The following is a 16650-nucleotide window of genomic DNA, read 5'->3' as shown; positions in this document are numbered from 1 at the left end:
GGTAACAAAAAAGGTCTTCCTTCGGATAATGCCAAAGGCTCACAAAATGGATATATAAGAACTTTGAATATACCAGTATACATTGCCATAAAAAAGCAGAAAACTGATCGGTTTCTGATCAGTTGTAAGTTGTCTACATACACAAAATTACCATAAAACGCAGCTTTTATTCCAAAAACTGGAGCAGCTAAGATACTCACATAGAAGGGAAAGGAATTGGAATTATTGAAAAAAAAATGTAACCCCGATTACTAAAATGATGGTGACCTTCTAAAGGAAATCCATGATCGGACCATGGCAGACCAAGAGGGTTAAAATAAAAGTTTATACAAAAGTGAGCTGTGCTGTCTGATCCTCTCCAGAGATTCAGAGCTACAACATAAAAGAACATTAACACTTTACGGGCCCAAGTACTCCGAAGCGCAGTTCTGATCCTTCTTTCCGGGCCCATCTTCATGGAAGGGCCTCATAGGCGGGCACAGCAAACATTCTGGGGGAAGCCAAGGTGCCATTATCTTATAGGTTTTGTCTTATTTCCTGGTAAAAATAAAATTGAACGACAAACAGGTACCACCTATTTCTTCCCGTATAATGTGCGGACACAAACATCTGCGCTGGCAGAGGAGAAGCCCAATAAAGAGGACTAGGAGGCCCCATCAGTGAAATCCGCCTGGATTCTCGCCACTTTTCTACAAACCTGTATACACCGTACACGGCGGTCCTTCCTGTTGAGACGGCAGGCATTTTAAAGTGACAACACGGGTTAATTTCATGGCAGCGGTGTTGTATGACTTACCAGTTGTGGGCAGCGCAGACCAGTCTCTTTGAGGCTCTCCTCTGTCTCCATGTGTTGCTGTGGCCTCAGCAGCCCCCAGTCCCCCAATTCACACACCTGGTTGGAGTTGTCGGGTTCCTGGGCGACTCATTTTATGGCAGTGCGTCTGGCCCATCTCAGGCGTTGGGGGGCACACAGTGAGCTGCTTGTTCTGAACTCAGAATTCTCTTTATGCGAGTTTGGCAGCTTCAGCGTCTTCTTCCCATCCCGGCTCCAGGAATGCTTCCAGCTTGCCAGATGCTGCAGGAAGTTGAGGGAAAGTAACTGTCCTCGGTCACCAGCTAATCCTTTCTCAATGATTCTACTACGTCCAGCTTATTTCACAGCCCCTAAGACTTGTGTGCCTTTCTCCTTCTCTGGCCTGAACTCCCTCCCTTCCTTAGTTCAGTCTATGACCTCCTCTCTCCTCTCCCTCACTCCTCCTCTACATGAAACTCACCCCCTCTATTTGTCTGCACTTCTCAGACAATATCTAACCAGCCCCTCTGCACAGCCATACAGTTTGCTCAAGGAGGTTGCCTGCCTGCAGAGAGTGTCAGCTGTGGGGGGAGGCAGGCTAATGCTTCCTATGACACATGGACAGAGAGGGCTTTACAATGTATCCAGAGGAAAGACTGGGAGGGAGGAGAACCACTAATGTCTGAAAGAGACAAGGCACAGATGGAAGGTGACGGCTGGCGAAACTCCTTCTGGGCAAATAAAAAAGTTCACGTAGAAAAAGTTTTTGCTGATGTAGCTTGGAATAAATTCATATACAATAGTAGAAATTTGTTAAAAGTTTCTCTTTTCAAGAACGCTCATTCTATTTTCTATCCGGTGGTGCGGTCAATTCACCATTCATTTTGGAACGCAGTGACAAGAAAATTTCTTTGTGGTTTTCACACAGGAAAGGACATTTGTTCCAAAATCAAATGTTAAAAGCAAACAAAATTTAGAAGTACTTTTGAAGAACATTCATTACCGCTTGGTAATACACACACACACATATATATTATATATATATATATATATATATATATATATATAAATATATATATATATATATATATATATATATATATATATATGATCCTGCACTTCCTGATAGCGGGCCCATTCAGACTGGCGCGACAGGATTTTGTGGGGCGACCTGTTGCACCGCGACCTCGGCGCGACTTGCACGGACTTCATATAATTGAAGTCAATGCAAGTCGCCTCCAGGTCGCCCCAAAGTAGTACAGGACCCTTTTTCTAAGTCGGAGCGACTTGTGTCGCTCCTATTAGAACGGCTCCTGTACTATTCAATGGCGAGCGACCGACCACGACTTGTCAGGCGACCAAGTCGCCTGACAAGTCGCGCTAGTGTGAATGGACCCTTAACCTCCCTGGCGATGTGATTATGTCCAGATTTCTGTGCTAAAAGCGGTGCATTCTTTTGCATGGAAATCTTGTTTTACATTTTAAAACTTACCTTCCCCTGCGATCCCTCGCCGTCCTCCCTCTCTGCGCTCAGCCGATGCCAGCACCTGTCTTCCCCTTCCCTTCCCTGCGAATGTTGCGACGCAGGGGGGTGGAACCGGCAGCAATTTAAAAAAATGTAAATACACTAAATGACATGATGCAAAGTTGTGATCCTACCCGATTACACTGTAGCATGCCATTTCACCACAGGATTGCACCTGGTGACTTTTCCAGTGCCCTTCCTGTGCTTTGTGCCTGGAAAATAGAGAACAACCATGGCGTCCAAAAAGCGTTAGTTTTGCGCAAAAGCGCTTTTAGACGAACTGGAAAACAGTGACACCGAAACAGAGTTACTTGAAGAACTGAGCGATAGCGATTCGTGGTAAAATTCATCATCAGGTACGGAAAGTGACGACAGCGACGATTCTGATGTCTCTTTCTGGCACATCGCTCCATTGGAAATTCTGAAGAATCATTTGATATACTTCCCAAATTCCACAAGCTATAGAGGGCAGATGATTCATGTAAGGGCAGATGATTCATGTAAGGGCAGATGATTCATGTAAGGGCAGATGATTCATGTAGTATTTACTTCCTGAAATCCATCTGCCCTTAGCTCTGCCATGCAGGCAGGAGGGTATGCTTAGCTTAGAAACCCCTACTCCCCTCCTGAGGACTCCTGAGATGCATGACATCATTTGCCTAGGCATAAGAACCGGAAGTAATAAAAAAAAAAGATTAAAAGAAGTAATTATAAAATACTTTCCTATTTAAAATAGTCAATGTTAATTGAAAGACTGAAGTTTCACTTTAAACCCACCTATTCTTTACAGACAAGGAAGCTGCTTCTGTTTAATCTGCAACTGCCTTGGTGCTGCACATGTGATCAGTTATGACACCAGTCATTTGATGGTTTGACAGTTTGGTTCAGGACACAAGCAAATGTTACAGTTGGAAATCCTGGAATTCCAGGAATGTAAATTTTTTTTGAAACTGTTAAATTGATGGGTTTAGTTGCGCTTTATTATTTACTGCTGTTCAGGGGCTCTGGACTTCAGCAAAATGGCAGCCTCCCGCAAGAAGAAACAGGAACAATGCTTGAGGCAGTTTATAGCACACACTGGTTTTGGCAGCAGAATTACTAATGTGGAATGTATGTTCCTTGCTAAAGAACATAATTTTTTTTTATCAATTTATCAAGGTGTTATTGGTTAAGTTTCTCTATGTAATTCCATTTACTTATTTGCAGTGTGTTAACCACTTAAAAAAAAAAAAAAATGCAGATCCTGTTAAAGCATGATATACAGCACAATGCATGTGTTGCGGAATTTGGCCCCCTGTAACACCTAAAAAACCTGGCTGATCCTGCCAGTTTCTACCCTCCCCCCTGTACACTGACCACGGTGTATCATGGCTGCTGAGCCCTGTGACTGTGGTCAGTGTACATGTCTCTGTCATCTGCAGCTCTCCTCTGTCCTCCTCCCCCCCTCTGCCAGCTCACTAGCGCCGCTCTGCTCCCCTCCCAGCCTCTACAAAACTATGTAATCTTTACACCATCCCCTCTGTTAGATTACAAACTGTATCCTATTGCCTGCGCTTTATTAAAAAAATGCAGATTTCTATCTGTTTTCACAGCGCCTATCAGCGATCACATGACTCCCGACTTTCTCCTCCTTTTCTCCCTAGCCGACGTCAGAGGAAGTTCTTGGCCCCGCCCCCTGGAGATGTCAGACGAGGAGAAAAGAGAGTCGGGAGTCACATGATCCCCGACAGGCGCTGTAAAAACAGGTAGAAATCACCTTTTTTTTTTTAAATAAAGCACAGGCACTAGGATACAGATTGTAATCTAACAGCAGGGACGACGTAAAGATCACATAGTGGCTTAACAACCACTTTAACCACATAAAGACCACCGCCGCAGATTTACTGTGGCAGGCAGCCCCTCCTGCGCGAACCGACGTTGCTCTAGGGGGTGGCGCGCTCCTGCCCCCAATCGGCAGCAGGGATCCTGACGTCCCGGGCCAGCAGCTCCGATTGTCGCCGGGCACTGGCGATCATTCCCTGCTGAGAGAGGACGGTCGGCTGTGGTAAATACAGCCGACCGTTCTTCCCTCTGGAATGATCACAGAGCGCCTGTGATCCTTCTATATAGGATCACAGGTCTCTGATCATTTCAAAAGCCCAACCCCCACACAGTTAGAAACACTCCCTAGGCTTACATTTAACCCCTTGATTACACACTGTATTAACCCCTTCCCTGCCAGTGTCATTATTACAGTAACAGTGCATTTTTTTTTAGCACTGATTACTGTAATAATGTCACTGGTCCCCCCAAAAGTGTCAAAAATGTCAGTTAGGGGTCCGCTCGGTCTTTCGCAGTCCCGTTAAAACTCGCAAATCGCCGCCATTACTAGTAAAAAAAAAAAAAAAACACAAAAATGACATAAATCTTTCCCATAGTTAGTAGACGCGATAACGTTTGCGCAAACCAATCAGAATACGCTTATTGCTTCACAGGGATGACACCACAGTGTAATGACAATTTTCTACTCGTGCTCCTTTCACCAGGTAAAGTACAAGCTCACCTCCATTATAGAACCCTAAGGGTCAACAAAGCATAAACGCAGATTTGGTCAATCACATTGATCTGCGTGACCATTTTTGTTTGCACAAGCTATAAGAAGCTTTATTATTGATTGCATTGGCCTTTTTTGCTTTATATGTTTGTCTATGGATTTTATTTGCACTGGCACTATGATACACTTATCTATTTAAAGCGGAGTTCCACCCAAAAGTGGAACTTCTGCTTTAGGTATTCTAACCCCCTGACATGCCACATTTGGCATGTCATTTATTTGGGGGGGGAGCGGGTACCTAGTTTTGACAGGTACCCGCTCCCACTTCCGCTCGGAGCGCCGCGGCGCCCTGAGCGGAAGTTCTCCTCTCCCCCTCCCTCCCTGCAATCTTCTGGGACATGTCAGAGGTCCCAGAAGATTGCCGGCCAATCAAGACGCGCAGCGCGACTCGCGCATGCGCAGTGGGTACCCGGCTGTGAAGCCGCAAACTGTCACAGCCGGGTGCCCACAGCAGTGATGCCGGCGCCGAGGGAGAGGATCGAGGCTTCGGGCAGCCGCATCGCTGGACCGTTGGACAGGTGTGTGAAATGGCTGGAACTCCGCTTTAATCATTTTTTTGTCACTTTCTAGTTATTTTTTCCTTGATTTAGAGGCAGCGCGATCACACATTTAATACCCCAAATTACCACCCCTGAAACAAAGCCCACTTTTTTAAAGCGGTAGTAAACCGCATCAAAAAACAAAAATTGGGCCCGGCAGTTTAAAGCGGAGTTCCACCCAAAAGTGGAAGCTGCTTCCCCCCACACTCCTGTGCCACATTTGGCACATTTCAGGGGGGAGCGGTTACCTGTCAAAAACAGGTACCCACTCCTACTTCCGTGTAAGGACACCGTTGACCAGGCCTGGACTGGCCATAGGGCAGACCGGCATTGTCCCGGTGGGCCACGGCGCTGCTCTCACTCAGCTCAGAGTCATCAGATTCACAGACAGTACTAGAAGACATTCCCTCACTGCGGCCGCCGGCCGGTGTACTTGCCAGCTACACCGGCTCCGTGGCCAATCAGCCTTCTGCTCAGGGGGGGGGGTGTGAGTCACACCCCCCTGAGCAGAAGGCTGATTGGCCGCGGAGCCGGCCCGGAAGTCAAGTAGTCAGCGACAGTGTGTTCCTTCCCGCGGCCGCCGATGTCCTGCCCGGTGTAACGTTAGAAAACCATACCTCCTGAAAATTCCATACCCACGTCACTTCCTGTCAGAAACGTTATGGAACAGCTGAGCAGCGTAGCAGTGCGCATGCTCACAGCTCCGGATACGTCATTGAACAGCTGAGGAGCTTACAAGTGCGCATGGTCGGAGGGTATGGAATGTTCACGGTAGTGTGTGTAACGTTACACCGCATCAGCTGTTGGGGCGGTTACATTAAAGCAGAGCTCGACAAACCCCGGGCGCCAGGTCGCATTTGCGACTAGAATTAGCGACCTGGCGCCTGGGGTGCCCTGCAGGTGTCCTGTCTCTTTTGCGCCCCCCCCCCACCTCCTCCTCGAGTGCACGGACTTCCGCGCCGTCCAAAAATTGAGGCCCCCCGGCTTTTCGGCCTTCTTCTGTGAGATGAGAAAGGCTAGGAGAACTGGCGCCCTCTTGTGGTGGCCGGGAGTAATGCATGTTCTCAATGCCTTCCCATCTCCTTCCAAAGAGGAGAGGATAGGGAAGTTTTTTTAAGGCTTCATCTCTGTCCAGTTACCTTTGCTTAAAGGTAAGTGGACAGGGAGTGTGGTTATTATTATTAATTTTTTAAATGTAAAAAAAAATAAAAACATTTTTTCTTTTTTCCAATTCTTATTAAAAAAAAAAAAAAAAAAAAAAAAATATTATATATATATATATATATATATATATATATATATATATATATATATATATAATATATATATTTTTTTTTCCTCATCGCCGTGCCACAGCCGAAGGCCCGTTTCACACGGGCTGTCTGATCAGGTCCGCCTGTCAGTTTTTCAGGCAGACCTGATCGGACCTTTCATTCTCCTCTATGAAGCAGTAATCTGCCGCCATCTGATCCTGTCCGCCAAAAACAGACTGATGGTGGTTCTATTTTCTATCCATCCCGTGGATCGGATCAGATGGCATCGGATGGAAAGAGACAGACAGTCTCTTTCAATCCAATTGCGCTATAGAGGAGAGTGGGGTTCTAGTCGTATTTATGTGGAAATTTAGTATCCGTTTTATTAAATAAAGCTTGGTTGTTAATTTAAAAAAAAAAAAAAAAAAAACTGGCTCCTAACTTTTTTAGCTGGCTCCTAGATTTCAGGCAAATTTGTCAAGCCCTGCATTAAAGGTTAGATTAAAACAGCTCGGCTGCAATATGAGTCATCTCCGCTCCTATCCCTGTCACTTCCCTGATCTCGGCTACTAAATGTAAAAGCGGTGGCGGGTGTATGAAATGTAAATCACGGAGATCTCGGCTCCGTTATTTATATTTTCATAGACCCGCCACTGCTTTTACATTTAGTAGTCGAGATCAGGGAAGTGACAGGGGTAGGAGCGGAGATGACTCATGTTGCAGCCGAGCTGTTTTAATGTAACCGCCGCAACAGCTGAGGCGGTGTAACGTTACACACACTACCGTCAAAATTCCATACCCTCCGAGCATGCGCACTAGTAAGCTCCTCAGCTGTTCAATGACGTAGGTGCGGACATAGGTGCACCGGAAGTGACGAGGGAATGGAATTTTTACGGGTATGGTTTTTTCACGGAACACCGGCGCGGCCAGCCAAACCCGCATCGGCATGAATGATCACTCAAGCAGGTGCAGATGGGAGCTCCTTCAGTCCGACTCCGGGCTGCTTGCGGGGGGGCGGCGGCGGGGAGAGAAGGTAAGTGACTGCCTGCAGTGCAGCCCCGGCCGTGTGTGCCGAATAGGAGGGGGATGGGGCGGCTCGGCTGCATATAGAGGATTTGATGTTTCCCTATTCTGGCTCCTGCTGCCGCTGGATGGATGGATGATTCTCCTCCTCCCTTCTGCAGGCATTCTGCGGCTGCAGGAGAAATATGGAAATATCAATTTCTCTATATGCAGCTGAGCTGTCCCATCCCCCTCCTATTCAACTTCTTTTACTGCCCCCCCCAGTGCTCTTAGCCCCCCCCCAGTGCTCTTAGTCCCCTCCCCCAGTGTTCTTAGCCCCCAGTGCTCTTAAATCCCCTGAGCTCTTTAGCCCCCCCTGTACTCTTTAGCCCCCCCCCGTGCTCTTCAAGTCCCCACAGTGCTTTTCATCTCCCCCTATGCTCTCTGGCTCCCCCAGTGCTCTCCACCCCCTGTGCTCCCTGGCTCCCCCCTAAGTGATTTCCAGTCCCCCCCAGTGCTCTCCAGGCCCCCTCCCCATGCTCTCCATCCCCCTGGTTTTCCCTGTCCGCCCCCCCAATGCTATCCACACCCTGCACCTTCCAACCCCCCTCCTTAATTCTCTCCAGTCCCCCCCCCCCTGCCCTACAGCTCCTCCAGTGCTATCTGCTTTCCCTGTGCTCTCCGGCCCCCCTAGTGTCCTATCACGTCTGCAGTCTCTGACCATCTCTTGTATCACGTCTGCAGTCTCTGACCATCTCTTGTATCACGTCTGCAGTCTCTGACCATCTCTTGTATCACGTCTGCAGTCTCTGACCATCTCTTGTATCATGTCTGCAGTCTCTGACCATCTCTTGTATCATGTCTGCAGTCTCTGACCATCTCTTGTATCACGTCTGCAGTCTCTGACCATCTCCTGTATCATGTCCTCAGTCTCTGACCATCTCCTGTATCATATCCTCAGTCTCTGACCATCTCCTGTATTGTGGGGTTTGTGCTAGGGGGCCTGTACTGTGGGGTTTGTGCTAGGGGGACTGCACTGTTGGAATAGTGCTAGGGGGTCTGCACTGTGGGTTTGTGCTAGGGGGTCTGCACTGTGGGGTTTGTGCCAGGGGGCCTGCACTGTGGGGTTTGTGCCAGGGGGCCTGCACTGTGGGGTTTGTGCCAGGGGGCCTGCACTGTGGGGTTTGTGCCAGGGGGTCTGCACTGTGGGGTTTGTGCCAGGGGGCCTGCACTGTGGGGTTTGTGCTAGGGGGTCTGTACTGTGGGGTTTGTGCTAGGGGGTCTGTACTGTGGGGTTTGTGCTAGGGGGCCTGTACTGTGGGGTTTGTGCCACTCTCAGTCAGTGTATCCCATAATAAGGTGTCTCTCACAGTATATCCCATAATAGGGCCCCTGTTCCCTATTATGGGATATACTAGTACTGATGGACCCCTTAATATGTGATATATTGGGAGAATTTGTTCACGCAAGCAAAATACAGTGGACAAAATGGGTGGAGTCTATAAGGGATGGGGCTTCTGAGAAATGGGAGGGGTCAAAATGGAAGGGCGGGGTCTTGCACCCCACCATCTTAAAACTTCACCAGCCGCCACTGCTCTAACTACTTGCCAACCAGCTGCCGCAGTAATACAGGACGGCAGGTTACTGTGAATCGCTGTAACTGTACAGCAGTTCATGGTAGCGATCCTGTGAGCGTGTGCCTGCGCCCCCTCGCCAGTGGGGAAGCTAAAGCGTGGGGCCGGCGGCCACAATTGCCGCCAGGCACCCGCGATCGCTCCCCGTGAGGAGAGAACGGTGGTCTGCTGTTGTAAAAACAGCAGACCATTGTTCTCTCTGCTATCAACACAGAGCCCCTGTGTTCCTGCTATTTAGGATCACAGGTCTCTGTGTTGATATTACAAGCCAATCCCCTCACAGTTAGAAAACACCCCCTAGGCTCATATTTAACCCTTCCATCGCCCCTGGGTTAACCCCTTTCATGCCAGTGTCTTGATTACAGTAACAGTGCATATTTTTAGCACTGATTACTGTAGCAATGTCACTGGTACCTCCCAAAAAATGTCAGTTAGGGGTCTGATCTGTACGCCTCAATGTCGCAGTCCCACTAAAAATCGCTTTACTAGTTAAAAAAAACTTTTTAAAAATAAAAAAAAAAACTTTTCCCTAGTTGGTAGACGCGATACCTTTTGCGCAAACAAATCAGTATACACTTATTGGGATTTTTTTTACCAAAAATTTGTAGCAGAATACAATTTGGCCTAAAATGAGGAAAAAATTAGATTTTTAAATTTTTGTTTTTGGGGAATGTTATATAGCAGAAAGTTAAAAATTGTTTTTTTTTTTTCAGAATCGTCGCTCTTTTTTTGTTTATAGCGCAAAAAATTAAAATCGCACAGGTGATCAAATACCACCAAAAGAAAGCTCTATTTGTGGGACAAAAAGAACATTCATTTTATTTGGGTACAGTGCTGCAGGAACGCACAATTGTCCATTAAAGTAACAGTGCCGAAACACAAAAAATGGCCTGGTCACAATGCGGGGGCAAATAGTTTGGTACAGAAGTGGTTAAGGAAGGACTTAAAGCGAAATCAAATCAAATGCAAAAAAAACGATTGTTCCCAGGACTATAGTTACTGAAGCCTGCAGACAGTTGAACAGTTGTTTGTGTACAAATGCGGCAGCCATCTTTCAGACCACCATTAGTCAAACATTTAATAATACAGAAATACGACAGCCATCTTTAAAGGAGACCATTTGGGGCAGCCATCTTGGTGGTGTCTGTTTCTATCTAAAAAAAGAGAGAAGGAAATGGAGAGGTAAAGGAGAGAAGACACTCATGGTAAGTGGGTGTAGGAGTGTGCAGGGACTGAGCTGCCTATCTGCAAAGCATCTCACCCCTGGAGATGGCCCCATGAGTGCATTTGGAATTTCACTGCTGGAGAAGGTAACGGGGTGGACCCGGGAACCTGTTGGGAGTGGCTGTTGCTCAAGGACACTTCCAGGAGATGAAGGGTCAAGCCGCTTTCTGAAGCTTTGACTTGTAAATTGTGCGTCTACTCTCTGGGAGGTTGTGAGGCATTTGGTGAACACTGGTGACTGGAATGTTTGGTAGAGCATCCACTTCCCCCGCAGATGGCTAAAGTTATACTGAACTGAGTCTATGTGATTCTGGAAGTGAGCATGGGGTTGGTTAAGACCTCAAGCTTCAGCAAGCTTTCTTCCCTATTGAGACTGTTATTTCCTAAAGGGCCCCATCACTGCCAGCCAAGGCGCTCATCTCATCTACCACTGGCCAACCAGGAAGGGACAGTTTAGCCAATATAATTATATAATTGCATATGCTACTCATGCAGTTGTAGATCGCTAGAAGAGAGCATTGCTAGTGCTTAGCTCTTATTCCCTTTATAAAAAAATATGTTTTGTTGCTTGTGTGTTCTTTGACATACTAAGAGCCGGTTCACATTAGCGCGACACGACTCCTTACTACTTCGGGGGCGACTTGTGCATTACATTGCACCACGACTTCGGAGCGACTTGCAGGGACTTCACATAATGGAAGTCTATGCAAGTCGCTCCGAGGTCGCCCCGAAGTAGTACAGGACCCTTTTTCTAAGTCGGAGCTCCTATTAGAACGGGTCCTGTAGCGGTCAATGGACCGCGAGGGAGCGCGACTTGTCAGGCTGACAAGTCGCGCTAATGTGAACCGGCTCTAATTGTCTTTTCTCAGATTGTTGCGGTTTTAATAAATTGTTAAAATGCCCAAGGAGTGTCAGTAAGTGCTGGGTGAGCCAGACTTGTCATCTCTAATTACACAGTGACATATCTAAAGGCTCCTCCGGGAGCGACGCTACACAATGTACCCCCAGTAATAAACTAAAACCCTGAGTTCCCCCCCCTGAAAGGGAACAGGAGCCTCGCAGCACAAAAGGTTGGTGGGACAGCAGCAAAAATTGACTCCCAACCACAAAATAAAACCCCCCCCCCAAAAAAAAAACACACCAAAGGGGGTGATTGTGCAAAGAGCTAGCAATCTGAATCAGTCTTTTCCTGACGCTAACCTCTCACAGTTAGTCAATTTCCCTACAGCAACCTCCAATACGCTGACACTATGGCTGCTTTGACCCCCTTTTTAATAATGAGGGGTTTAAATGATCCCAGAGCACTTTTAGACCTGGTGGTCATATCTCAAGAGCATTGCAGTGCAATTTGGTAAAAAAAAAAAGCATTGAAATTTGCCAGGATTGCAAATCTCAAACCCACAGGACTTACCTAAAACCCTTGGTATTGGTGATCCCACACCTGATCTCTGGTGTGCACAAACTCTTCAGCCATATAGTGTATGTAGATGGATGTGAAGTGAGATTTGGAGGCTTCCGTTTGACACATCTTTGTGCTGCCTTAAATAAGCCCAGTATTGTCCTGCTAAACAACTCCACTTTTATTAGGGTCCAAGAGCAGGGGTCTGTGTATGTGGGATTCAGTGTAGTAGCATGTCATGCTATATTTTTCCCTCTTCTCTGACAACAAAGTGCTGCCTGTCTGTGTTGGCCTGCTGGAGTCACACACCACTAGTGGACTATGAAATTCCTAATTAGCTTGGCGGGCATGAAAGTCAATCTCTACTGAGAGGAGGACCCACATTATATCATCGTTCACATATCTGCTACTAGTGTAGATCAGTGTTTCTTAACTCCGGTCCTTAGGACCCACTAACAGGCCAGGTTTACAAGAAAACTAAAATACATCACAGGTGATATAATTTGCTGCTCAGTGATTGCAGTATTCTAGTCTGCATCTCCCCAAAGTAATACTTAAAATCTGGCCTGTTAGTGTGCCCTGAGGACCGGAGTTGAGAAACACTGGTGTAGATGACTTTGGTAAATACCAGGAACTATACCTTTAATGACAATGGGGATTTCCCAAGTATGTTCAAAAAGAAATTTGTGATCCACCCCTCCTTCCTTTCCACAAAATCATTGGCTGTGCTATTGTTTTGCTCTGAAAAGCCCTAATAAATAGGAAACAGCCTAAGGCCTCATGCACACGGGTGCTGTGAAGAGTGTTTATGCAGCCAGGAGGTGACCGGGAGTGACAGATGTCTGTACAAATCAATGACAGACTGCAGCGGCTCTGGACGCAGACAGTTTGCATCTTGGATGTGATGTCAGCAGCCTCAGTAGACGGTCACTGCTTCCCCAGCAGCTATATAAAGGGTAATGTAGGAAGGTAAAGGACGGGTGGGCCAGCACAGATAAGGACTAGGACATGCAAGGTGAGAGGACGCTGTGCAAGTTTAAAGTTTCTGTGCTTTTACCGACTTATTTTTTTTTTTATATTGGTGACAGGGTCTCTTCAAAGTGATAAGGTATATCTTTTTTTTTAAAATAACCAATGTGTACCTGCACTGTGCAATGGTTTCACACAGAGTAGCCCCAATCCTCCTCTTCTCGGGTCTCCTGCAAGCGCTCGGGGCTCAGCTCCCCCCCCCCCCCTTGTGTGCTGAGCCAATGAGGAGGCAAAGAGCCGGGAGAGCCGAGGCTCCAGTGCACATCGCTGGATCGAGATTGGGCTCAGATAAGTATTAGGAGGAGTCTGGGGGGCGGGGGGGGGGGGGGAGCGGAACTGTAAAAAAAAATTAAATAAAAATCTTCATCCTTTAGAACAGGCATGTCCAACCCGCGGCCCGGAACTGCAGGCAATGCGGCCCACTGCCCCCTGACAATTTTTTTTGTTGCTGGGGAAGAAGGAAGTTGGGTCGGGGGCACGGCCACAGCAGCTTCCAACTAACGGTAGGCAAAGGCCGAGGAGGGGGGGGGGGGGCGAGCATGTGCAGTGTTTCTGACTTTACCACCATTACCACTTCAAATCACTGAAGTGGTCATGGTGGTTAGAGTGTTCCTTTAATATCTCTCAGAAGAAGTAAACCTCTGTATACTGATTCCATTTAATTTGATCATCGTCTAGTTGTGCTAAATTAGTGCGGGGGGGCATTGGCGCGGGAAGGTCGTGGTGGCGTTTTATTACTTATATACCTTAACTATTGTATATATTTTATATGCGGCCCGAGAAAATTTCTCTACACTCAATGTGGCCCAGGGAAGCCTAAAGGTTGGACACCCATGCATTAGAACCACTATAAGCCCATTTAGAACCACTATAAGCCCATTAAATTAAAAATACGAGTTTAACGCTTTCAAACAAAGTAACTTATAAATAAGACATATTTAGGTATTTTAGTTATTAAAATATACAGGGGGTTAGATCTGGTATATACAATTTATAGATAAATACATGTACACATGCGAAGGGGTAAAAACAATTGATTCTGCGGCCTATAGGTTAAGGATAGCCAGTGACCTACAGCCGTCTCACCTACAAACCTGTCCCACAGAAATGAAATATGGTTTCGCCTTGAGATCTTTTTAGATGAAATCTGAGCTGGGAAAAGTATTCCTGCTACCAATAAACTGCTTCTGAAAATGCTGGTTGCTTGGTTGTCATGCTGATTCAATGATTTTGATACTTTCAAAGTCAAAGGACTTCAAAACAAGTTTGCAAATCAAAAGTGCTAAACTTCAGCTTTAAAGACAAGTACGTTTTTCATTTCCACTTTTTCTTTAAACCTGCTTTATAATATTTTGAAGATTTAGTATAACACATTTGATATATATATACATATATATATATATATATACATATACATACATACATACATACAGTGGGTACGGAAAGTATTCAGACCCCCTTAAATTTTTCACTCTTTGTTATATTGCAGCCATTTGCTAAAATCATTTAGGTTCATTCTTCTTCCTCATGAATGTACACATAGCACCCCATACTGACAGAAAAACAAAGAATTGTTGACATTGTTGCAGATTTATTAAAAAAGAAAAACTGAAATATCACATGGTCCTAAGTATTCAGACCCTTTGCTCAGTATTTAGTAGAAGCCCCCTTTTGATCTAATACAGCCAGGAGTCTTTTTGGGAAAGATGTAACAAGTCTTTCACACCTGGATTTGGGGATCCTCTGCCATTCCTCCTTGCAGATCCTCTCCAGTTCTGTCAGGTTGGATGGTAAACGTTGGTGGACAGCCATTTTTAGGTCTCTCCAGAGATGCTCAATTGGGTTTAAGTCAGGGCTCTGGATGGGCCATTCAAGAACAGTCATGGAGTTGTTGTGAAGCCACTCCTTCGTTATTTTAGCTGTGTGCTTAGGGTCATTGTCTTGTTGGAAGGTAAACCTTCGGCCCAGTCTGAGCTCCAGAGCACTCTGGAGAAGGTTTTTGTCCAGGATATCCCTGTACTTGGCCGCATTCATCTTTCCCTCGATTGCAACCAGTCGTCCTGTCCCTGCAGCTGAAAAACACCCCCACAGCATGATGCTGCCACCACCATGCTTCACTGTTGGGACTGTATTGGACAGGTGATGAGCAGTGCCTGGTTTTCTCCACACATACCGCTTAGAATTAAGGCCAAAAAGTTCTATTTTGGTCTCATCAGACCAGAGAATCTTATTTCTCACCATCTTGGAGTCCTTCAGGTGTTTTTTTTAGCAAACTCCATGCGGGCTTTCATGTGTCTTACACTGAGGAGAGGCTTCCGTCGGGCCACTCTGCCATAAAGCCCCGACTGGTGGAGGGCTGCAGTGATGGTTGACTTTCTACAACTTTCTCCTATCTCCTGACTGCATCTCTGGAGCTCAGCCACAGTGATCTTTGGGTTCTTCTTTACCTCTCTCACCAAGGCTCTTCTCCCCCGATAGCTCAGTTTGGCCGGACGGCCAGCTCTAGGAAGGGTTCTGGTCGTCCCAAACGTCTTCCATTTGAGGATTATGGAGGCCACTGTGCTCTTAGGAACCTTAAGTGCAGCAGAAATCTTGCCTTGCCACAATTCTGTCTCTGAGCTCTTCAAGCAGTTCCTTTGACCTCATGATTCTCATTTGCTCTGACATGCATTGTGATCTGGAAGGTCTTATATAGACAGGTGTGTGGCTTTCCTAATCAAGTCCAATCAGTATAATCAAACACAGCTGGACTCAAATGAAGGTGTAGAACCATCTCAAGGATGATCAGAAGAAATGGAAAGCACCTGAGTTAAATATATGAGTGTCACAGCAAAGGGTCTGAATACTTCGGACCATGTGATATTTCAGTTTTTCTTTTTTAATAAATCTGCAACAATTCTGTGTTTTTCTGTCAGTATGGGGAGCTATGTGTACATTCATGAGGAAGAAGAATGAACCTAAATGATTTTAGCAAATGGCTGCAATATAACAAAGAGTGAAAAATGTAAGGGGGTCTGAATACTTTCCGTACCCACTGTATATACACACACACATTACAGTCACCGGCCACTTTATTAGGTACACCTTGCTAGTACCGGGTTGGAACCCCTTTTGCCTTCAGAACTGCCTTAATTCTTTGTGGCATAGATTCAACAAGGTGTTAGAAACATTCCTCAGAGATTTTGGTCCATACTGACATGATAGTATCAAACAGTTTCTGCAGATTTGTCGGCTGCACATCCATGATGTGAATCTCCCTTTCCGCCACATCCCAAAGGTGCTTTATTGGATTTAAATCTGGTGACTGTGGAGGTCATTGGAGTACAGTGACCTCATTGTCATGTTCAATAAACCAGTTGTGAGATGATTTGAGCTTTGTGACATGATGCATTATCCTGCTGGAAGGAGCCATCAGAAGATGGGTACACTGTAGTCATAGAGGGATGGACATGGTCATCAACACCACTCAGGTAGGCCGTGGCATTTAAACGATGCTCAATTGGTACGAAGGGGCCCAAAGTGTGCCAAAAAATATCCCCCACACCATTACACCACCAGCCTGAACCGTTGATACAAGGCAGGATGAATCCATGTTTTCATGTCGTTTATGCCAAATTCTGACCCTACCATCTGAATGTCGCAGCTGAAATCGAGTCTCA

At 46.2% G+C, this 16650-nt stretch overlaps 1 protein-coding gene across 1 annotated transcript in view; it reads right to left on the bottom strand.

Annotated features, from left to right (window-relative positions):
* Positions 1-1273, bottom strand: part of KIAA1614 — a 76323-nt gene extending 75050 nt beyond the window's left edge. The window contains exon 1 of the mRNA XM_082265439.1: positions 797-1273. The gene's annotated coding sequence lies outside the window, so the exon portion shown is untranslated. The remainder of the gene's footprint in view (positions 1-796) is intronic.
* Between the last annotated feature and the right edge of the window lie 15377 nt (positions 1274-16650).

Source organism: Pelophylax lessonae (assembly GCF_965119305.1).
Source record: "Pelophylax lessonae genome assembly, chromosome: 8".
Taxonomy (NCBI): Eukaryota; Metazoa; Chordata; class Amphibia; order Anura; family Ranidae; genus Pelophylax; species Pelophylax lessonae.
The sequence above is the reverse complement of the archived record's forward strand: the minus strand, read 5'-3'. Positions and strand labels throughout refer to the sequence as shown.